The sequence below is a fragment of the Rhinolophus ferrumequinum genome, chromosome 12, assembly GCF_004115265.2.
Source record: "Rhinolophus ferrumequinum isolate MPI-CBG mRhiFer1 chromosome 12, mRhiFer1_v1.p, whole genome shotgun sequence".
Taxonomy (NCBI): Eukaryota; Metazoa; Chordata; class Mammalia; order Chiroptera; family Rhinolophidae; genus Rhinolophus; species Rhinolophus ferrumequinum.
In genome coordinates this window covers 27,050,322-27,075,699 of record NC_046295.1, presented here as the reverse complement: position 1 = coordinate 27,075,699, position 25,378 = coordinate 27,050,322, and the positions used below count along the sequence as shown (strand labels likewise).

Genomic DNA, 25,378 nt, shown 5'->3' with positions numbered 1-25,378 from the left:
GCTGAGAGCAGTAATATATCTAAGAAAACCCATTTGGATAGTTAACAAAGTAACATACAAGAAACATTAACATATCTTTTCCAAATGATTTCAATGGATGAAAACTTCATGTCAACAAATTAATTCATCAACTGCCTTACTGTTATTTCATTATCATAAAAACTTGTCCCAAGATATTAAGTGTTCAACCTTAAATAACCATAACAACTCTACAATATCTTTCCTTTTTTTAAACATTGCACATTAGTTTAATCTTAAATTTTTAAATGAATGCCCAATGAATATAACTGCTTTTATATACTCATTTGAGTAAATATAAAGCTATTTTTTTCACTTAACCATAATTAAAAATTCAATACAAGAAAGCCCTCAAGTATTATTTGATAGGAAGGTGTTTGGTTGAATTGAAATTATCTGTGAGATAAGTAGTTTCAATTTTCAGTCTGGTTTATAACTCAAAGCAGTTTGATTAGAAACGTGTGTTTTATGTTGAGATAGAAAACTAAAAGTTCAAGACAAAAGAAACTTTTTTTAATCACTATTTTACTCTAGTCAGTAAAAGTGTTATTGTGGAAGAACTTTGAATTTGTTCAAACTCAGCTCTTTTTTAAATCTAAATTGCAATTCCTACTGTATCTACTGTATATGGAACAATGCAAGAAGAATTAGATTCAGAGTCCATTTGGCAGTGATAAGGGGAAAAAAATGCTGAAATGTTATTGATTCTCTCCCTCTTGTGCAAAACAAACTGACTCAACTATATTTTTCCTGACATAACACAAAGGTTTTATTTAGATATTTCAAAATATTGGCAAATGTTATACTACATCTTTTAAAAAAGATATCGTTAACCCTTTCATAGAGGGCGGAAGGGTGTCCTACTTGCTTTGGCAGAAATGCCTCAGCACCTGGCACAGTGATGTTAACCCCAAGAGTAATACTGCCTGGAAAAGTTTTTGATGCAGAGATATTCAGCCCTAGGAGACACCTTAAATCTGTCACTGGCTGCTGAGGCAGTCACAGTTTATAACCTGCTGTGTCAAATTCACAGTCCCAGCTCCTGTTCTCTCCAAACCAATTTTTCATATCCCCTCTCGAAATTAATTACATCCAAATTCTCCAAACTAGGCTAGTTCCAGGATTTTCCTCCACATCATATCTACCTACAAACATTGAGAAACCGCAATAGAATTTCCTTCTGGTCTTTCAAAGCATCTTTATTAACTTTCCGTTGACCCAATTTTTTGACAAGCCCTCTTCTGAACTAAAGATAAAACAAGCAACCACGTGAAGTCAGACAAGGATGGGAGTAGGTGTGGATTAAGGTTGAGGTTGAAGATAGCCGGAGAAGTATACCAGTAGGGTTAGGATTCTCAAACGTTTTCTAGGTAACCATTCTGAAATCTTAGAACCATCAAACGTTTCACAAACGAGGCCCCCCATAATACTAGAATAAGACTTTAAAAATCAGATCCCCAGTAAGGTTGCCCATACTGCATACTGAAGTCTCAGGGCTCGCCCTCAGAGAGAAAAAAAAAAAAAAAAGCTTAGCAAACCACTTCTCAATTAGGAACTACTGAAGTTAAATAAGTCAACTTCTTCCTCGGTAAAACAAACTGACCATGCCATTGGGGAAAAAGCATTCAGCATATGTCTCACTTTAGAGTCAAGAAATACAGAAGCACAGTTTACTTACTAAAGCAGCCGCTCCGCTCCTCCTTGGAAACCCCGAGGAGTCTTCGCTCTTCTTTCCTACCAGTCAGATAAAGAATCGTCTTTCTATTCCACACAGGCCCAGAATAAACTGCAAGAAAGGGCAGCACATGCACAGCAGCCCGTCGGGCTTCGGCTTTGCTGGGGTTCTTCCGGTTCGGTTTGTTTCAAAAGTGGGATCCTCTTTTCCGGAGGGAGGGGGCAAAGACAGAAGGAAACGAGGGCGCTCCGAAAGCTTGCTTGGGTCCTGCCAATTATTCTGAAGGCAAAGTACCTGCGCCCTGGCGGCTGGGGCGGCCTGTCAGCGAGGCGCGCGAGGGGAGGAGGCGGAGGAGGAGCACCCGAGGGCTCCGGCCGGCGGGGAGCGCGGGGTGGGGAGGCCGCCGAGCGGCTAGCGGAGCTGCGGCGGGCCGCGCGACGAGGCAGGCGGCTGTCAGGGCGAGGCGCTGCCCCACGCGCTCGGGCCGCCGGGTGCGGGCGCGGCGGGTCGGGGAGCCGAGGCGGCGAGCATCTCCCGGCCGCTCCCGCTCTCGCTCTCGCTCGCTCGCTGCCTCGCTGGCTCGCAGGCGCTCGCGCTTCCTCCCGCTCGCTCACACAGACACACGCCCCACGTCTCCACAGCTGCCGCTCCGCCGCACGCACTCACCTGCATTTCCTTAACGAGCCACTTGATGGCTGCCAGCGGCGCGGGCCGGGCTCAGGCGGGCGGGAGCAGTGGCAGGGAGGACACGGCGCGGGGTGTTCCGAGCACCCGCCCCGGAGGCGGCGGCGGCAGTGGCTGTGCGAGCTGGCGATGTGGGGCGGGAGGGGGGGAACCCCGGCGGCGACCACGAGCTGCCCTGCTCGAACCAGGCTGACCCCGTGACCCGGAGACCTTGACGGAATCCCAGGGTTCAGGGTAAAGTGGTCAGCGCGGGAGACGAGGATTTGTCAGGCACAGGCTCTTCCCGACCATTAAAGCCACAGAGGACTTGTCCAGGTGTGGATCCTGATTGAGCTGCGGGTGTTCGCGTGCTTCCGATGATTTTATTTATTTCATTATTTTATTTTTGAGGGAAAGCTGGCAGCAAAGGTTAGGGGTGGTGGGTATAAAAATGCAAGAGACAGAGATTTAATTTGCAATACAATACATGCTTATAAAGAGCCAATTTTAGTGAGGGGTAGAGAAGGGGAACCGAGGCGTCTTGGGCAGGAGGTGTTCTGCACCTCAGATATTGGATATAGTTTTCAGTTGGGGTGCTTAGCAGCCAGGCTGGGCTGGACAGAGATAAGGGGCTCTGCCAAGGTAGTGATTGAGACGGGGAAAACCTGTGAAAGAGTGGCTGGAAACCAGCCTCCCTACTGCAGAGAGGACAAGGACAGCATGTGGGGTGATATATTCCTCACCTGTTTACTACCCAAACATAGAGTGGTCAGTGCCTCTCAGGTGGTGTATCATAGACTAGGGAATCGAGGGATGAGAGACTTAGACTCCCTGAGCAAAGCTAGAAAAGGGCTGTTGCTGGGGCAGAGGTAGGGCAGGATGGAGAAAACCTAGCAGAAAGCTTTTATCACTTTACCCTTTGCTTTCCTCTTATCACAACATACACCTATGGCAACAAGAACATTGTCATTATGTTGGTACTTTAAAAACAAACAAACATAAGCCACAATAATTATCCTGTTGTACTAATAAGACAGAACCTTGTATTAGTACGACAGAACCTCGTCAAAAGTGCTGTAAGCATTGTGTGAGAGAATACAAAAAGCCATAGCCCTCTGCTTTCCTTATATGTCCATGATCTAATAGCAGAAATGTCACTTTCTCCTAAAGAAAATTAAAGCTTAATCAATGTAGGTGACATTTTTCCGAGGGTCTGTTCATTTGTTTCTTTCCATGTCTGCTTCATTACTTGTCAGGTCCTTTTGCTCTTCAGGAGTGACCCTTCTGAACCCATCCCCTGCCTGGCTCCCTACCTGCCTCTTTAAAAACACTGAGCTCACTCATCCAAGCAGGTTCACATGTGCACATCATTATCACTTAAAGCTGCTCTTGGAAATGATAGGACATAAGCCAAAAAGACTCATACCATGCGTGCAAGTGTCTGTCTATCTTTGTAATAATGCAAAGCACCTGCCCCCTCATGGTGTTGTCTGTGCAAAATGATGACTAACTCATTCTCTCTCCCTCTCTCTTCTTCTCTTCCTCAGTCCCTCCCTCCCTCCTTCTCCCTCTGCTCAAATACACACTCTCCTGTCTCAGTTCCTTCCTGTCAGTGTTCAATAGTGGTTTTACATGAACTTTGTTACAAAGCCTCTGACTACTAAGAGCGAGTTGGAGCAGATTGGTCTGAGTGGTGCTGGGGCTCAATGCTGCTGCTATGTTTCCTGTTATCACTCACTCAGTACATACACTGCTGTACTTAATGCCAAGTGGCAGCAGAAATGATTTCCTCTCTTGCTAATCGTGATAATATATTTGCCCTCCCTCGGAAACACATATAATTAATAATAAAAGAAATAATGCATCTTGAAACCATGGGAAGAGCAGATGGATGCTGATGTGGTGGTGTTAGTCACCGTTTCTGATGTTGCTGCAAAGACAATGTGACCACTTCTCCATTTCTGCTGCTTCTGGTGGAGTAAGCAAAGCATTTGGCCCTTTTACTGCATTCTCTGTTCCATCTTTCCCTTGACAATAGTTTGTGTATTTTAAATAAAGATTTCATTCTGCCAACCCGCAGGAAGCTTTTAACAACATGCAGCTGAGTGTGTCGATATCACATCTTTTTACTGCTGTATGGGGGTGTTCAGCAACTTGAAACTCATCTTCAGCCAAGCTGGCATCTCACAGAGACAGTGCTCCCTGGGGAGGATTTACTCTTGGTTCTATACAACTATCCTTTGATGCCCTCTAGGAGAACACAGGAGACTTTAAACAATGGAAGAGTGAGGGTTATAGTCAACCCCCTTCCTACTGCACTCTTCCACACTTCATACCACCAGTGTTAATTTTTAATTGCTTATTATGGAGGCTTAGTGATTCAGGGATATCTTTCCTGAGGATGACTGAACCAGGCCTGAAGGGTTAAGAAAATTTTATCTAACTACCTATCTGCACCTCCTGTGATATTATAGTTTATTTTTCCTTCTTAAATGAAAAGGAAATGTCTTCTTTAAGTTATTGTTGTATATTGGCTTTTAAAAGGCAACCACCTCTCTGGATTGGTCATTGTCAGTGAACCATGTGTATAAAACAACTATAATAAGTGTGAAACAAAAATAAACAACGGGGATAGGACATACTAGGTCTGACAATTAAGTTTGGAACTCATGCTAGAAAAAGTGTTACATACCTGATATTGCTGAATATCACTATGGTCACCTTCTAAGTACTCCCCTTGGGAAGCTATGCACTGATGCCAGTGCCTAGTCCACACTTCAAAGCAATTTTGGAATTCATTTTCTGGAATGGCCATCAAAGCTGTGGTCCTATTACCCTTAATGTCCTGAATGTCATCAAAATGTCTTCCTTTCAATATTTCCTTGATCCTTTGGTAAAGAAAGAAGTCATTGGGGGCCAGATCAGGAGAGTAAGGAGGGTGTTCCAATCCAGTTATTTGTTTACTGGCTAAAAACTCCCTCACAGACAGTGCCCTGTGAGCTGGTGCATTGTTGTGATGTAAGAGCCATGAAAAGTTCAGGTCATCTAACTTTTTCACTCAGCCTTTTCAGCACTTCCAAATAGTAAACTTGGTTAACTGTTTGTCCAGTTGGTATAAATTCATAATGAATAATCCCTCTGATATTTAAAAAAAAAAAAAAGTAGCATCATCGCAACAAGTTCAAGGACTTAATTGTTCTACCTGGTAAAAGCATAGTCTTGAATATCGGTCATCTAAGATTTGTCTCTCTTGAGGTTCCCTTTATTTTATCATGTTATTTCATATACCACGACTTTAGTTAGTCTTCTTATAGTTAAGATTATAATTGATTTTAACAGCCTGCTGTAAGTAGAAGAAATCTCCATTTTTATACTTGTATTTTTGAGGAGATTAAGTACTTTCTTGTCTCAGTTTTTGAATTAGACTTAGAGCACCAATAGCACCTCCACAGCTATAATTTGCTGTTCTATTATGTCTTTTAAACATATTAATAGCATCATGGAGGGAAAACAATAACAAAATAAAAAATTAAAAAAGAAATCTTACTAATTATACAACACCACATATTATGGAATTGAAAATAAGTGAGAAGAAATAGATAACAGTGTGACAAGGGAACCAGGAAGATCAAGTAACCTGTTCCAAGGGAGACAATGATAGAAAGAGTTATTCTGTGACCACCAAATGGGTAGCTGTGATTGGTCAGTAGTAGTCTCTCACACTTACCTTTGTTTTTTCTTCAGTCGGCAGAAATGGTGTACACTTAATTTGTTCTCCCTTTTCTCCTCTTTTCCTTTTAAACATATGCTGATTGGCAGAAACTATAAATAGAAACAATTTTATATTGATAATAGTGGGAAAATCATGCATTTAATGAGTCAAACTGCTCATACTTATTTCATATGAGACAAGGATAATCCTTTTCCCTTCACTTTTCATTTTGGTCAATGAGAATGGAGTTCTAATTGACTAAATGGGTCTAATGTACCCAATTTTTAATAGATGATTTCCTACCAAGAAAGCTGCTAAGGAAACCTTAAAACACAATAAAAAAAATGTCTTGACTGTACTCAGTTTAAGGACTTTTAATGAATGGAGTCATATTTGTGATAATTGTGGGTTCATGGTTTGGATGTTATCCCACTGATATTATCATGTGGCTAATTCTAAGTTACATCAAATCTAAATGCTTTGGAAATATGGATTTTGACATAATGTATATGCAGGTTTAAAACATTTATTGTGCATACTATTTTCTATTTGGCACTCATTCCCAAACCCTAGATCCAACATTTTTCCTTCTTTGTGCCCTAGGTTTAACCTCTAGAAACTGTGTCCACATGATTTCCCTTGCCCTCTGGCTTCTGTTGGATATTGTCAATCAGTGAGAGGCACAGGAAGAGGGCAGTGAAACAAAATTGAATGAAGTCTTTTTTATTTTTTAATGTAGGTGGGGCCATGATTGCCCTATTTGCTCTGTAATTGTCATTGTGGTTCTTTCTGGCAGTGGTTGTATTGCTATAAGAATGCAGCCCTTTCTTGCCATCACCCTTTTATAGCTCCATCCCATACTTGCCTCTAATAATAACATCTTGTCCCTCGCCCCTTCAGCTTTCCATAATGGCTAGAACCAAAGATACTCAGTATCCATCACCAGTTCCCATAACCCAGCCACTCCTCTAGAAAGTATCCCTTATCTAAACTCTCTCCAAAATCATTCCACATTGTGCCTTCTGTTTCCTCCAAGTATTCAGAGTAATCTATTTTGTTTGAAGTATTCAAAAATAACAATACATATTTTATTCAGTTGTTTCAAAGTTTAATATATTGTTTATTGTGTATAAATGTACAAACATATTACAATTATTCAAACTGAAAAAAACTTTAATACTACAAAACAGTTTTTGACTGTATAGGTGATCTATATACTAATATAACAATAATAAATTAATATTTTCCATAAAGGTGTCATGTCTCTGTGTATTCAATGAGCGAGAATAATCAAACTTGTAAAACTATCTCAGTTTCTCAAAAAAAAAAAAAATTCTCAAAGTTTTTCTGATTGGTATCTGATTGCAAACTAATAATACATAATAATAATGATACATGTTTTGAAGGCTAGTATTTATTATTTGATGGAGCATACCATGGTATGTAAGGCACTGTAATTTTCATCAATTACAAAAAAAAACTAAATGAGTCATGAAGCCTATATGGATCCCTTTTTCCAATTCTTAAAAGAAAAAGTGAATAATGAGTATGTAAAAGGATGACCTAGTGATAACACCCAAATAACTGCCCTATGCATATACTTTGGAAAAAGAACAATTAGATATGTATACAAAGAATGCAATTCATCAACTTATTTTAAGCAAGCATTCCAAAAATAATCAAATCATAGAAAAAACAAAGATCACAGCAAGTTCTTTCATGAATGTAAAATATAAATTGAGAGAGAATAAGTAATAGTTCCTATGGGTTTTTGGTGCATTTTTTTTACCATAAAAGTTAATAGAAAAAGATATCTACTGCAAGATTTTTACCTACATAACTCCACTTTTGCTTCTTTTGAAGTCTGAGTAATTTCGTATTTTCTTTTACAAATTAGGCAGCCGTATTACTTTTCCAAGTTTTTAAAAGGCATTAACAATATACTGTTTAAATTTCATATCTAAGAAAACTGGGGCACAGTAAAATGAGATTGAGGAACTGACCCAGGGCCATGCAGCAGTTAAATATTGGAGCTGAGAATTGGACCTAGGGAGTCTCCCTCCTGAGTCTCTATGCTCAACCAGTATTCTTTGTCATTAAAAACGTTTTCTTAACTGTCTGTGCCTTATTTTCTTAGACTCAGGGCCTTCTGAATCATTTAGCCAATATTGAGAAATTTTTCACTCGGAATGGAGAATATAGGTGGGGGACGGTGCAATAAGAAAATTGTAGTACCTTCTCAGAGAACCAATTTTTCAATTCTTAAAATGGGTCTTTTAATTTTACATTTCTATTTGAATAATTTTGCATATTATTATTTTACTGTGCAAATCACTTTGTTTCACATAATATTTAATGACACCATAGGAAAAATTATAAAGGTAAAACAAATGTATGATTTTATTCAGATAAATGATGTACAAGTCTGTTCTATTACGACAGTTTATTGCATTTGCTACCTTTCCTTTTCATATAATTGTTTTACCTATTCATGTGTATGTGTTTCCTACACTTACCTACAAAAGGAGAACAAAAGTAACGTAAAGCTATAGAAGGAATTTCTATAATATATTACCTCTATTTTATAATAAGAGGTCAAGTTTCTGGAACCTTTATAAGATTTCCCCCTGCTTTATTGAAGGATAATATGTTTTCCATGTACTTATTCCTGACCTTTTGTTCATGTGTAATGATACTGTATCAGGAAAAAATCGTAGCTGCGTTTATTTTTATCACAGGTTTCCTGTATATTTTCAACATTTAAAATTGTAGATTTTTAAAATAGCAGCAAAAGAAAGAAACATGACAACCAAATCATATGAGACTCTACCTTTAGCATTCTATGTTCTGTAAGTAATAAGCAAATTAAAAACTTAATTCCTCTTTATGGAAGGATATCTAAAGTAAATCAAAACAAGTCCATATAGGCTTTAAAACTATTTTTAATGTAACTATCAATATCAAAACACAGGACGATTTGGCCTAGCACATTCACCTTTTCCCCTGTTTTACTCTACTAAACAGAGTGTGTGTGAAATGTTCAATTTTATATGACTGATTAGTGATAGAAGTCTTGTTGTTTCTAGGCAACTTTCTTCCTCATCATAATTTAAAGACTACTTTTAATGTTACACACACACACACACACACACACACACACACACACACACAGACAAGTGCCTGTGTTTTTTTTTTTTAATTTGGAGCTTTGTCATTTAAATTACAATGTGCATCTTTTCATAAGCCCTGTCTCATTAATTTTTATGAAAAATGTTAAATTTTGAAACAAACTTTAAATGAGGCATTGAACAATTTTTGCTATACTGAAAAGGCAAAAAGCATCAAGAAAAACTTCTCAAAGGAAATCTTCTAGAAAGGGTGATAAAACGATGTGCCTAGTCAGGAGTCATCTACACAAGTTTTTGTCACTATTCTTAGTATTAATCGCAATTTTCATCAGCGTTTCATCTAAGCTACAAAAACAAGAATATAATAAGGATATAGATCATGAATATGAGTGTGAGCAGGAAAGGATTTGTGAATTCCCCACTGAACTCTCTTCCTGCCACTAGACCTGCCTTTCTCAGACACACAAGCATACACACACCCCATAAGTACTCAGAGTGCAGAGATTATACTTTCCTTGCTTAACTCATTCTCTTATCCTGCCTTCTAAGACATTTACCCCCACTGGATGTCAGACTTTTGTTATACAGAAACGGAAGAAGTAGAAAGAGTCTGGGAATGAAAAGACTCAGGTGAGGGATTTGGGGAAACACAGTGGAAAGATATGATTTAAGGCAGTTATAAAGAAGGAATCTCCCAAGCATCTAGGAGATGTGGAAAATTTGTAAAAAAGAGAACACTATGTTTTGTTAGAAGTGCCACTGAGGGATATGAATCAGGCTGTCCCAACAATGTTTTTAAAGGGCCCATTATTAAAGACAATTATTTTGTTTGTTTTTAGACTTTTTATTTCTTTGAACAGCTAAAAACTCTTACACAAGGAGGCTGGAATTTTAGTCATTTTACATATATACAATCAAAAATAAAATTTTCACCCAAATATAGATTATGTAGTCTATAAATTGATTTTAAAATCTTAAGTCATTTTTCAAAGGCACCAGTATGATTTTAATATGAATGGGGTAAATATATTTTACATTAAATGTATTTTTTCTAAACGGTAGCATAAAATAAATACATTAATTAAATTGAAGTTTTAATTAAAAATATAATTCATATTTAATGACAACTATAATACATGATCTCAAAAGACAATGTTTACACATAATGAACATTAATAAAATATTACCTAATAAAAGTTCTTGTTTTATTTTAACATTGATTTATTTAGTAAAAATATCTACAAACATTTTTGTTAATTTTACTCTCTAGTAGAAATGTAAAAATGATTATTGAAAGCTACATTATTTTTGAGGAGTCAAATCAGTGCTTCTTAGATATTTTTCTTTCCAAAGGCACTCGGTTTCTACTTACTAACTGATATGCAAGCACATGATACATAAAAAATAGTATATATTCATCCAGACTAAAAAAGATATTAGCTGTATTCTTTATCCTTTGTTGTATTAAAACTGTGCCAATAACAGTTGGCAGACAGATAGGACCAAAAGCAATGTAGGACCACCATATAGTTTGTTTGAACACAACCTATATGGTGTCTTTTGGTGTCGTAAGAAGGAGGAAACTAAATCTCAATGAATTTAGCCAAAGGAATTTTGTGAGAACCTACTGTATACAAAGTAGACAATGGATGTGTGTGTGGGGGTGGGAGAGGTGAGGGGGATTGCTACATAAATAATGCCCAAGTCTGGGAGCATGTGATTAGCTTTAAAAGTTTTATTAAGGATGGCTAAGACATGGAGACAACTACAGTGTCCTTCCATAGATGTTTGGATAAATAAGATGTGATACATACATACAATTAAATATTACTTGGCCATAAGAAAAGATAAAATACTGCCATTTATGAAAACATATATGGCTTTTGAGATGATCATGCTAAGTGAAATAAAGTAGAATAAGTCGAGGAACTTATATGACTTCACTCGTGTGGAATATAAAACTGAAAGCGACAAATTAACAAGACAAAAAAAACCCAAATACGCATAGACACAGACAACAGTTTAGTGGTTACCAGAGGGTAAAGGAGGGGATGGTTTTGGTATAGGAGGGTAAAGGGAGACAAACATATGGTGACGAAAGAAGAACAGACTCTGGATAAAGAACACACAATGTGCAGGGGTCATGATAATCTTCTCTGTATGGTTCCAATTTTAGTATATGTGCTTAAGAAACTGTGGTGTATTTATACAATGGATATTATGAAGCTATAAAGAAGAATGAAATCTCACCATTCGGAACAATATGGATGGACCTAGAGAACATTATGCTATGTGAACTAAGTCAGACAGAGAAAGACAAATACCATAAAATCTCACTTATATGTGGAATCTAAAGAAAAGAATAAATGAATGAACTAATCAGAAACAGTCTCAGAGACATAAAGGAAAAACGGAGGGTTGCTAGATGGGCGGGAGGGTGGAGTGAGGATAAGAGGGGAGGGGAGGGGATTAGAAAGCGCAATGGGTAACCACTAGATCGCCATGGGGATACAGAAGTCAATTTGGGGAATGTAATCAATAATGTTGTAAAGATTTTGTAGGGTATTTGATGGACACTTGTCTCAATGGGGAGACCACCTCACGGATGATGTAGATGTCTGATCACTTCACTGTACACCTGAAGCTGAAGCTGAACAATGATGAATGTCAACTACAATTATATATATATATATGTATATATATTTACAAGAAGTGGAGTACAGCATTAGGAATAGAGACAGTGTAAATGTAATGGCTGTATGCAATGTCAGAGGGGTAGTAGACGGGGGGAAGAGGTGTTGTCACTGTGTGAGGGATATAAATGATAAATGTCTAACTATTACATTGTTTTGTATACTTGAAACTAATAACAAAAAGTTAAAAAAAGAACACACAATGCAATGTAAAGATGATGCATTATAGAAATGTACACTTGAAATCTATACAACTTCACTAACCATTGTTATTCCATTCAATTTAACAAAAATTTAAAAATTAAAATAAAATATATAAAATAAAAGCTTTAGCATACAAAATTTAATCAAATTTATCAGGTAATCTTGCAACAAACATTTTAATACAGAATATTCAAATAAATATACATGTCAGCAAGATGTCTATATCCTCAGCCTACCAAAATTCCTAACTGAAATTGTCAATGAAATACTATATTAAGGAAAATTATTCAAAACCTCTGGAAATTTAGAAAGGTTGCTCTTGACTATCAAAAATTAGAAGAAATTCACAGTCAATAAAGTATGCTGATGGGATTACAGAAAAAGAAAATATTCGAGGTGTGATCACAAAATACAGTGAATGCTACTGCCAAGTGCCATCCAACAGAAAGGAAGGGATCCCAATACAGGAAGCAATGTGATGAACGTCAGTAACAGTGTTTGACAAGTTTCAAATTGTTCAGTGCATCAGTCGGGTGTGAGCTACAGTTGGGAGGTGTGTTTTAAAGTGTGCCTGTAAACAAGCCTCCATCATGACAATGCTCTGTGTTACACATTGCTTCTGGTATACAGCAATTTCACTCAAATAAAAACATTACAGTGTGTCCACATCTACTTTATTCACCAGATCTGGCACTGTGGGACTTCTGGCTCTTCCCCAAACTCAAAATGATTCAGGATATGGAGGCAGCCACAACAGTGCAACTAAAGACATTCACAAAAGAGGACTTCCAGATCTGCTTCAGAAAGTGACATTAACAATGGGATAAGTGTGTTCAGTGTGAGGGACAGTATTTTGAGGCATATTAATGGCAATGTGTTTTTTAGTGTATTTTTTTTTAATTTAAATATCCACTGTATGGTTTGATCACACCTCATATATGGCTGATTTAAACTTTGATCCATCAAGCTATATCAGTGTTAAGGAAAATAAGCAGGGGCTATTCTCACTAAAGAAACTCACTAAAATCCTCAGATTCCTTTAAGTTAAGGATGGATCCTGTGACAATAAAGGAATCTGGAAAATGGCATGAAATGGGAAGTACTATGAATACGCAAGCAGCATTGCTAGATGTTAAAACAAGGGAACAGAACTCCTTCTGTTTGCAGTTGGTGGCAGCAGGGTTAATGAGTAAAAAGAGCAAAGAAAATTTGTAGCCCCAGATATCAAGTGCAAAGATAAACAAAAAGTAGAAACAATTTTACAAACATCTGCAATCTGCTTTGTATGAATACATGGTTCTTTTGAAACTACAGTGAAAACAGAAAAGTGAAAGCAGATAATACTGTATATTTTAAAATTAGCTTTTTGAAAAGGAGGGAGACATAGAAAGAGAAATATGTAAAATTTAAATTATAAAAAGTACAAAAAAATAATAATATCAGAATTAGAATGCAAAATACAACAGAAACAGCAGAAATAATACTATAGAAAATTGCAGTTGAACACTAACATTTCTATTTAGTGGTAAATATATATTTTCTCAAATAATATTTAAAGAAAGAAATATGTTCTGTTATAATGTTAATTAAAATGCAAAATTTATGTATGCATATATGTGTGTACGTGTACATGTATATATATGTATGTATATATATACGTATATATGTATATATATATACGTATATATATATACGTATATATATATATATATACGTATATATATATATATATATATATATATATATATAAAATTGGGGGTATCCAAGGATCCATCTATCTTAATATTGCATTACATATGAAAGAAAAAATAATATGTACTATAATAACTAGAACAATTATAACTTTTGAAATGTCTGTAATTTCTAAAATATAATGATTTATTTTCATTACCAGAATTATATATTTTAAATAAAAATAATTTTAAAATATATTTTAATGTATTCTGAGAGGAGGGAGGTACTTTTTTTTTCTTTTTTAAGTAAGTGTGCCCATTGCTTCTAGTAGAATCTATACAGAATTTACAAAAGAAGCTAAATGAGAGTAATTACTCTGTGCAGATTTTTATAATACTCTAAGTGGAGTATCATAATACCTTTACTATTTGTCATCTCACCTGATTTCCTGCTGTATATGTTAAATAGTAAAAGATGGTAAAATTAATATTTCCCCTGGTTTGAAAAACTGCAAAAGTAAAATTTGAAGAACGTTGTTATGTATTTCCTAAATATTTCCAGATTGTCCCACTATAATTAAATTTGTAAAGATTCATTCCATTTTGCACATTGTGTCTCTCTTGACAAAAATTATTTCCATTCATAAAAGGAACAAAATGATAACTGAATGGTGCCAGAAATTTCAAACATGTGGTTTTTGAATGCTTTGCACACACATATTGTCTTTTTAAATTCAGTTAAGTGATTCATAATTGTGCTCCAGGAAAAGCTTATTAAAAATTAAGATATTTTTCCATCAAATTGAATGGCCCACTAAAATTTCAGTATTTAATAATTCAAATTAAAAAGATTTTGAAGTAGAAAAGAAATAGCTTCTACTGTGAGTACGTAAATGATTGACCATTTAAAAATATATGTTTTTCTTTTAATATTTTAATATTTAGCACTTTTAATTCTCATTATAGAGGTACATATCTGTACTCTGTTGATATTACATTATGGAGATTTCATTAGGGAATGGGAAAATCCATAGTCTAACGCATATGAATCACTGTACTTTTCCTCTCCTCAAGCCTATGATTTTTAAGCACAGAATGAAAATTATACAGTCCATAGAAAAACACTGGGTGCATAATTGTTAACTTATTTCCTTATATGAACTTGATAACTATATGATTTCAATGTAATTCTGATACTTTAGTCATTAGAGATCTAACCACAAAAATATGTTCCTACCAGATATTTCCTAAACAAAACCAGGGTAAATAACAATAAAAAAATTAATTTATTTTAAATTTGAGTTTTATAAGTCATTATAAGATAAGGTATTCTGAATAAGTGCTATAAAGATACACCTGAAAATCATAATTTTCTGAAACACAGAAAGAAAGAGGGAGGAGATGGAGAAAGAAAGGAGAGAGGGTAGGGGGCCTGTTTCTCCTTGTAGTTAGTCTCTATTGTACTACTTTATACCATTTTACATTTAAAACAGAAATCCCTTAAGGAGAGATGATGCTACAATACAGAAAATATGTGGGTTATTTTTTCCTCTTTTGGATTTTTGAAGCCTTTATTTCTGAGATGATTCTCGCTATGGTAGAGGATTCCCAAGATAAGGAACTGAATTTCCTATTACAAGTGCCAATTTCATAAGTGGTTTTAGTGGTTTGAACATTTATCCAAGAGTAACAAGAGAGAAACCACCAACGTGTATCATATAGACCACCAAAGAGCCATCAGACTCAAGTGGCTTTCAGTCACCATCAACCTCAGTTCTCTGAAAATACAGTTTCTCAAATTTTGCTTGCTGTTCACAAGACTTTCTGTCTTTCTGACTGATTTCACTTTCAACATTTTATTGTCTATATACAAAAAGCAAACACTAAAATGTTAAAATAGTGAATCAAATATTCTAAGTTGAATCATGTGAACAGACCTATCATCTGGCAAGTCTGCGTTTCCCATCACCATTTTACAGGTGAGTTAGGAGAAAGTAAGAGAGGGTAAGATTCTCTTTTCTGGAGAGAATAAGTAGGAACTTTAGTCAAATAGAATTATTTTCCTTATGAACAGTTATGGAGGACAATTCTGAGTGAAGGTTATGTGTGTGGACTCAGGAGACAAATTATCTTGGTTCAAATCCCTATTTTTCTATCTTCCAGTCTGGGTACATAATCTGGTTTCTCTGAACAGTATATTTCCTTCACTTTCCTCCTATATAAATTGTCTTTCTCTGTAAAATAATAAAGTTCCTTTAGCTTTCGTCCCTGTAAAACATTAATAATCATGATAGTTCCCTCATAGGACTGTTGTGAGGAATACCATATGTAAAGCACTGGTGAATTGTAAGCACTGCATGAGAGTTAACTCTTGCGATTATAAAGAATACAGATAAATTATACTGTTCAGCTTCCCTTGCTAGATATTTTATCTTTTATTGCTATTCTGTTCAGTGTTCAAATTAGTAAATTTTGCGGTGACTGCCAAACTATATCCCTGCTTTGAAATTACTCCTTATCAACAGCTTGCACTAATGGGACCCTATTGGCACCACCTTCCGGGTGATCATAGCTAATTATGCCAGGAAGGGAAAGTTGATCCATGGGAAAATAGAACATCCCTATTTTCTACATTCCATCATCCAAGGCTATCAGTGATAGAATTAAGAAAACATAGTCTGAAGGAGACAAGTGGGGGAACTGTGAATTCATGTATATTTAGGGGAGGCAAAACTATTCAGCTGTGCATTAGCAGAGAGATTTGACCACAAAAAGGATGAGGAAGAGAGAGCCTGGGAGTTGAGGAAAGAAAAGAGGCCATGCCATCATCAAGAGGTATGCTTCAGCTCCAGGCTTTCCTTCCTACCTCCAATTAAGCCTATAATGAAGCTGGCTAAAATTCATCTGTTCTGATTGAGTTTCAATAAAAATATGCTCACCCTAATGAACTTGAACTTGGATGAGTGATTTCTAGTTCTTCCAATTAAATGATCCCTGCTTCAAACAGATGTTTTTGTATTACAAAACTATGGACATACATTTCCATAAAAAATGCAGTAAGTGATAAGTGTAAGCAAACAGTGTGTGGGGAGGGTTGGTAGTGAGGGGGTAGGCAGAGTGAGTTGATCCTAGGCAATGTCAAGCATCTCTGTGATAAAAATCAACTTAGAAGAATTATTTTCTCTCATATCTGCAATGGATATTTGGAAAGAAGCCCATAAAGAAGAGACACTCTGAAACAAAAAGGGATAAAAATTTGCAAAAAGGGTTAAAAGTGTTTAAAAGAAGCGATCCAAAATGATTAATCTCATACAAGAGCATCTTTAAGGAGAAATTGACAAGATGGTATCAGTTTACTCAGAGATTTGGAAGAAAATGAAGCTAGGTAGAAGAAATAATGTTAATGACAATGATGATGATGATGACGATGGCTGAATATTATTGGGAAGCAGTAACACTATAGGGAGGCTGCAAAGTGTAAAAAAAGAGCTCAGAGGGTTACCTTTGATAGATTTTCACTAGAAGTCCAGTTCTGCTTGTGCAAATGACTGCATACCCCTACTCTCAGCCTCCTTATTCTAAAATTGGAATACCAATGTGTACCATGTGGGATTATCATGAAAATGAAGAATAAGGACTTTGTTATCAAACAGATCTAGGTTCCTATCCTGATTTGTAAGAAAGTCCCAAAACATATGTTTTTGTTTGTTTGTTTGTTTTGCTTCTTTTCATGATTTTTAGTATTACTTCTCAAGCACAAGTGTTATTCACGAAAAGAGGAATGGAGATGTAGTTTGAACCATCAAGCTTTAAACAATAGGAAGATTTTACCCTACTTTTTTTGTTGGAATACATTATTAAATTGTTTATAGTTTATCCACATAGCAACATGCTGTTCTTAATAGCACTTGAGATACTGAAGAACAACAGACCTCAGTAATGGTTTTTTGTTCATGTTTTGTAATGATACGTCTCTCAATCCACCATGTTGCTTAAATCATAACACCTATCTTTGTTCATGTGTCTGAACAGTTATCATGTTTTCTCTATTCAATTACAATTGGCACTCAGGTTTATAAGCAAACTTTTATAGACGTAAGGAATTCTGAAATTAATTCAAAAGAAATTTTACAAGTTTTATTAATATATGCTCAGTAAAGATCATCATCTTGGGCAAGTAACTTAATCTCTCTGAACATCAGTTTCCTCATCTGAAAGGTAGGGTTAATCACAACTAACTCTAATGTGTCACCAAGTTGTTAGGACAGATACCAGTCTCACTGTCAAAACCTTGGAAAATATATACAAACTCTATACTTACTACCATCATGAAAGCAAACAAACATAGTTCAAAGCAGTAAACTTTTTCTAAAAGGCTATATAATTAAGCCTGTTTCCATGTTATATATATTTCATATCATTTCTCTAAATTTAGCCCTCTTTATTCACCATAAAAACCACGGCCTGTAAGAAAGAGTAGAGAAGAGCACCATGATGTGCATTAAGAAAGTTAAACCACAAATGAAAACTTAATCATCAATGTGAGTGAATCTGCCCTTTCAGTAATTCATGACCAGCCAATTTGTATTTGGAATCCTTCTTTGAGTATAAGATACTCTGATTCCCTTGGCACTTGTGATGTGTTGTGGCATATGCTTCTAGTTGCCTACTCAATACCCATTCTCATTCTCTTTTTTACTAACCTCAGTTTTGAGGGAGTGGAGGAATATACCTGATAAAATTGGTCATCTTCTAACACTTGCAGCTAGGGGTGACCATGGCAAACAATGTTGGTCAATTAGATGCAAAAATCTCCTGGTGGGGCTTCTTGGAAACATCTGCAAAAAAGAACATTGGTATAGAATGAATGTTTGTGTCACCCTCAAATTCATATTTTGAAATCTAATCCCCAATATGATGATATTTGGAGGTGGAGTCTTTGAAAGGTAATTAAGTCATGCCAGTGGAACTTTCATGAATGAGATGGGTGCCCCTTTAAAAAGAGTCCAGACTTCTTTCTGCCATAAGAGAATACAATTAAGTTGGCAGTCTGAAACTTGAAACCCGGAAGAGGGCTCTCACCAGACCCAACTCTACTAGCACCCTGATCTCAGATTTTTAACCTCCAGATCTGTGAGAAATAAATCGCTTTGTTTATAAGCCATCCAGTCTATGGTAATTTGTTATAGCACCCAGAAATAACTAAGACAAAAATATTTGGCTGCCATGCTGTCTTTGGCCTTTTCAAGTTCCATCTTCTTCTCGCTGGGAACCCAGACATGATGCTTATGAGGTTAAGCCTCACTGGCCTGTGTCATCACTCAGATATTTTTCCAAACCTTCTGCCTGACCCCTAAGCTTCTTGTTTAATGAAAATAAATGAAGTTTTCATCAATTTATGGCACCATTGATTGAACTTTTGCCTACAGCCAAAAGTGTTCATCACTAATACTGGAGTTATCTTCAATATTCTAATATCAAGACACGGATGCATCACAATTAAATATATCTTTATAATATAAATATGAGAAAGATAAAGAAAAATAAAAAAAATATTTTAAGATAGATGGAATTCAAGATGTTATTTTGGAGGTATATCAAAAGTGAAAATGAACAAGAGGGTTTAGAAAACCAAGCAGAACCTGTGAGTCAGGTTTAACTGAATGTATTTGACCACACTACAGATTGAGAAATTCTCCTTTTAAGCCTCCCTCATAGAAAATAACAACAGAAACAAAAGTTCTTTCTTTAGTTAATAAAATAAGCTCACTTTTTATTATTTACTTATACACACACACACAAATATATACATACACATATATGTATATGTTCATAAACCTATGCATTATGTTAACATTTAAGGAAGCAAAGCGAACAATAATAAAAAAATGATCACAAGATTTTGAGAAAAAAGAACTATCTTAGTTGCCAACTTGATTCCACAAATGTTCTGCTTACCCCATTAATTTAAGGTCACTTGCTAAATTTATGTCAGAGCAACTTCATGAATCTGCATTAAGAAAAAATAGAAAGATAAAAGCACTTACAGCAATTATACATTTCAGAGAAGATTAACTGATGTGTGTTCTTTCTAAATAACAAGGAAGCAATTTTTATTCAGCCCTGCTAAATTATATATCTTGAATCATTGCTTCATAATATTTTGAAGCTAAAAAGGAATTTTAAAATTATGTTGTTCAACTTTTTTCCATTATGAAAAAACTGAGTCCTGAAACAATGATGTAATTCCCCAATGATATTCATTCAATTCAATTATTAAAAAAAACACACAAAAACAACAACAACAAACATGACTTCACAGTTAATGTTTCCAATTTCTAACAGGACTTAAATTTCCTTTTTCCAAATTACAATTAAAGTTTTATAACTATGAGAACTGTACATAAAAATTGAAATTATGCATTAGGGTTATAGAGGTTTAATACTGAAATCTAAGAAAATAAGACATGTAGACACATGGGAAAACTTTAGAATTCCTCATTCACCAGGGTGTAGAAAGGAGCAAATTACTTGAGTTGCCTTCTAGTTAATAAATTATTTCATCTGTTCCCTCTCCCAGGCTAACTATTAAAATAACAATAGGCATTAAAGACAATTTCTTGTTGTACATTAAAGAAGGTTATTTTAATACTGTATGCAAGTCTGTGTCAAATTACGATGAAAAATATATTGTACATCACTTGTTCCCTTGGTATGCCATGGAACCATGAGATCAATGAAATTTACAAAGTTCTTACCAGTAAGATTTTGTCTTTGTCCTTTTTAAGGTTTCCCGGGACCCAGCAACTGCTGGGCAAAGTTTCATTTTAGTAACACATTGAAAACTAAGCACAGTTGATAAATGAAGACTAAACACAGTTGAGTTTGCAACTTAATGATTACTTCTTATGGGAATATAATGAAAAATATTATCAACTCTCCTAAGAGATTTTTTTTTAATAGCATGTGCATTGAGCAAAAGAACATGAGGTCATCATAGAGCTAGCTCCCAGTCTATTTTCTGAGAATGTAAGAGCTGTGCCAATTCTCAACACTTTCTCCTCCCTTACCCCGCTGTTCATAGTAGAAATTTCCATTGAAACAATTAGACAGAAAACTTGGATGTCATTAAATATTGTCTCTGTCTCTCTCTACCCCCACCCCCTCCACCCCATAACTTTTCCTTTTCATATTGGTTTCATTATTTCCCATGCAGAACAGGGCAAGTTGTGAAACACTGGGACATGGCCAGATTCAGGTTTGATTCACATACTAAAATCTTAGCAACTGGGGGAGAGATCTCTTCACAATTACAAAATTGTGGGAAAGTGCTCTGGTTGGTAAAATTTAGGTCATAGATGCTCCATATCTCAATTATCCAAATAAAATATTATTGTCTCAGCTTAAATCATGTCTGCAACCAATTGATCATGGTAGCAGGCACTATGCTTGGCTTAAAACACTTGAAACAAAGAGCTTGAAGAAGCATTTTACACAATAAGAGAGTGGCTGGATTCTACAGTAATCTCTTTTTCTCTCTTTTTTTGTAATTGTTCAGCGCAGCACGAGTGACCTAGAGATGTAGAATTTCTAAAAAAAAAAATTAAGCCTTAGCTGGAGAAAATACAAAACAAATTACAACCAAATATGTATTCTCTTTTAAAAGGTAAATAAACATTTGATAAATAATATTTAGATTATATTTAACATATTTTAAGTGAAATATTTAGTTTTAGAACAGTTTTTTGTTTTTTTTGCTATTTAAGTGCATAATTATTAACTATATGTATTCCCATATTATTTGGAGTATTATTAATTTCATTCATTTTTTTTAATTTCATAAATTAAATAAAAAATAATTAGTGCTGCTCTTTTAAAACTACTAGCCAAAATACAAAACTTTACTGAGTAAACAGTGAAAGCTCCCACCTTCTCATTAACCCCTTTTCATTCCGCATAGAGAATCACTATTAAGTTTATTGGCTGTATCTGTTCAGATACTTTTCTATACACATGCATATACACTCATATTCTCTTCAAGTTTTATTTTTACTAAAATATCATATTAATATTTTTCTGCCACTTGATTTTTTTCAGTCACTAAAAACCAAGAATTGTTTCCATTTCAATAGTATATGCTTATTTGTCTAATTCTTTTTTAATTGCATATTATCCCATTGTGTTAATGACTGCTATTAAATATTGAGTACCTCCCATATCCTGGTTAGTATTCTGAGTACTTTAAATGTTATATCAAAATTCACACACACCACTATTTCTGTGAGTGGAATTATAGCTATTTCATTGATTTGCGAACTGAGGCAAAGTAACTAACTTTTTCAATATTTTACCTAACCATTCTTTTAGTGGTTGACATGTAAGATTTCTCAAATATTTTCACCATTATAAAGAATGCTGCACTAGAAAACTGGAAGTGAACTTGTTCTGTAAAAAGAGCATAATTTTTAGAATTATGGCCCAGTTGCCCTTCAAAATTGCTTACTGCCATATATAACAATGACAAATTTAAATCTTTCAATATCCTTGCCAATCTGATAGGTGAAAGTTTGTACTTCACTGTGATTTGACTTTACTTATCTTTGATAAAAAACGTTCAGCGTATTTTCATAGATGTTTTATGATATGAATTTTTCTTTTTTTTCATATCTAGGTCTGTTCATATCCTTATCCATTTCTATTAGCTTATATTATTCTTAAGGATTTATATTTGTCTTTTTTCCCTATCTTAAGAAATGAAAATTAAAATGTGCTACTCAGCTCTCCCTCTGTGGCTAACAATATTGACTCATGGCCCCATTGCTTGCCAGGTTGGTTCACTAACATAGGATGCTTACTAAGAGCTACTCCCAGCCACTGACTGAGCAGGTGGGGATACTAAGGCAGGCTCTTTCTAGTCGGAATTGATGATTCTCTATGTGTGACTTGGTTTTGAGGACTCTCTATCAGACTGGCAGAAATTATCTTGTAACTGTGCAGTTGAAAAGTCCATATTCTTCCTACCCATTCCACCTTTCTCGTTCTCCCCACATTGTCTCCTACATTCTGATGTGAAGCCCTCTTCTCACTTGGGTTTTGCTTTAGTGGGTCTGAACTAATGCACTTGGCAATTTCATTTATGAGAATCTTTTACTATATAGAGGTTTTGTAGTTATTCTGTCTTTTTGTTTTTTTGTCAAGTTTATCTTTACCACTGTGGTTTTTAAGTTTCATTCATACCTTAAAAGATTTTCCAACCACTGAATTGGAAAATAAAATTTGTTTATGTTTTCTTCCCGTACTTTTATGCTTTTAAATATGCTTTAGTTCCCATAATTCAATTGAAATTTTTTAATGTGAAATAAGGACCTAATTTTAAATGATTTTTCAGACACATTGTTAGTTGCCACAATATCATTCATGACATAAGCCATCTTTTCCCTATTGTCTTTAATCCCTCGATTCCCATAGAAATATCTATCTATTAATTTATTTGATATAACTTTGAAATAAAGTTTGGTTATCTGGTATAGCACATTCCCTTCATTTTGCTTTTCTAAATTGCATTTTTTGTTTGTTTATTTGTTTGTTTGTTTTGGTGTATTCTCATATTCTTGTATATTTACTTTCCCAGCTAAACATGAGAATTCACTTAACAAATAATTTGGGCATATTATTAAAATTACATTGATTATATCAATTAATCAAAGGTACAAAAGGCTTATATATTTGAAACAGTAGGTCTTCCCATTCAGGAACATGAGTTACCTGCCAATTACTCAGCATTCTTTGTGCTCTTCTGTAAAATTTTAGTTTTTGGCATATAGCTTTTGTTGGTTTCTTGTTAAATATATTCCTAGATATTTTACAGATTTTTCTTCTATTGCTTAACTTATTTATAAATGCATTTTTTTGGTTGTTTTCACAAGCTGTTGAACTACAACACATTTGCTAATCTTAATTGTGTTAGTTTATATGGACCAAAAAATATTATATCCAAACGCTATATGAACCATACAGCAAAAAAAAAAAAAAAAAAAAAAAAAAAAAAATCATCAAATAAAGAGAATATTTCTTTCTCTTGCCTGATTTCTATGGCTAGGACTTCCAATCCTATGTTGAAAAGCAGAGGTGATAGGGGACATCCCTGTCGTGTTCCTGAACATAGAGCAAAGGGCTTCAGTTTTTCACCATTAATTATGATATTAGCTGAGGGTTTGTCATATATGGCCTTTATTATGTTAAGGTATTTTCCTTTTATACCTATTTTATTAAGTGTTTTAATCATAAATGGATGTTGTATTTTCTCAAATGCTTTTTCTGCATCTATTGATATAATCATATGATTTTTTGCCCTTTCTTTTGTTTACGTAGTGTATCAATCACATTGATTGATTTGTGTGTGTTGAACCATTCTTGGTGTCCCTGGGATGAACCCCAATTGGTCGTGATGTATAATATTTTTAACACATTGTTGCATTCGATTTGCTAGATTTTGTTTAGGATTTTTGCATCTGTATTCATCAGAGATATTGGTCTGTAATTCTCTTTTTTGTGTCATCCTTACTAGGTTTTTGGATCAGGGTAACGTTGGCCTCATGAAATGAGTTAGGGAGTATTGTCAATTCTTCAATTTTTTGGAATAGTTTGAGTAGAACAGATGTTAGATCCTTTTTGAAGGTTTGGTAGAATTCACTAGTGAAGCAATGTGGTCCTGGACTTTTGCTTTTGGAAAAGTTTTGGATGACTGATTCAATTTCCTTACTGGTGATTGGTCTATTTAGATTTTCCAATTCTTTGTGATTCAGCCTAGGAAGGCTATATGTTTCTAAGAACTTGTCCATTTATTCTAGGTTATTGAATTTAGTGACATATAGTCCAGTCCTTCATAGTATTCTTCGATGATCCTTTGTATTTCTGTGGCATCCATGATAACTTCCCCTCTTTCATTTCTGATTTTGTTTATTTGTATTTTCTCTCTTTTTATCTTAGTGAGTCTAGCCAAGGGTTTGTCAATTTTATTAATCTTTTGAAGAACTAGCTCTTTGTCACATTAATTTTTTCTATTGTCTTTTTGTTCTCTATTTCATTTATTCTGTTCTGCTGTGGAGAAAAAGAAACCGTCGTACACTGTTGGTGGGAATGCAGATTGGTGCAGCCGCTATGGAAGGCAGTGTGGAGGTTCCTCAAAAAATTAAGAATAGAATTACCATATGACCCCACAATCCCTCTCCTGGGTATCCACCCAAAAAATCTGAAAACATTTATCCATAAAGACACATGTGCTCCAATGTTCATTGCAGCTTTATTTACGGTGGCCAAGTGTCCTTGGATAGATGAATGGACATAGGAGTTGTGGTATATATACACAATGGGATACTATTCAGCCATAAGAAAAAGATGAAATAGTACCATTTGCGACAACATGGTTGGATCTTGAGATTATTATGCTAAGCAAAATAAGTCAGACAGAAAAAATAGAGAACCATATAATTTCACTGACGTGTGGTATATAAAACTGAAAACAACAAAAGAACAAGACAAACAAATGAAGTCATAGACAATAGTTTAGGAGTTACCAGAAGATAAGAATGGAGAGGGGTTCTAGAAGAGTG

At 35.1% G+C, this 25,378-nt stretch overlaps 1 long non-coding RNA gene and 1 pseudogene across 1 annotated transcript in view; both read right to left on the bottom strand.

Annotated features, from left to right (window-relative positions):
* The window catches only part of LOC117031726 (uncharacterized), a 751,648-nt gene extending 749,597 nt beyond the window's left edge, over positions 1-2,051 (bottom strand). Inside the window, exon 1 of the long non-coding RNA XR_004424604.1 lies at positions 1,697-2,051. This is a non-coding gene — a long non-coding RNA (uncharacterized LOC117031726). The remainder of the gene's footprint in view (positions 1-1,696) is intronic.
* A 9,242-nt stretch (positions 2,052-11,293) lies between these two features.
* On the bottom strand, positions 11,294-11,390 carry LOC117032598 (uncharacterized; annotated as a pseudogene).
* Positions 11,391-25,378: the final 13,988 nt, after the last annotated feature.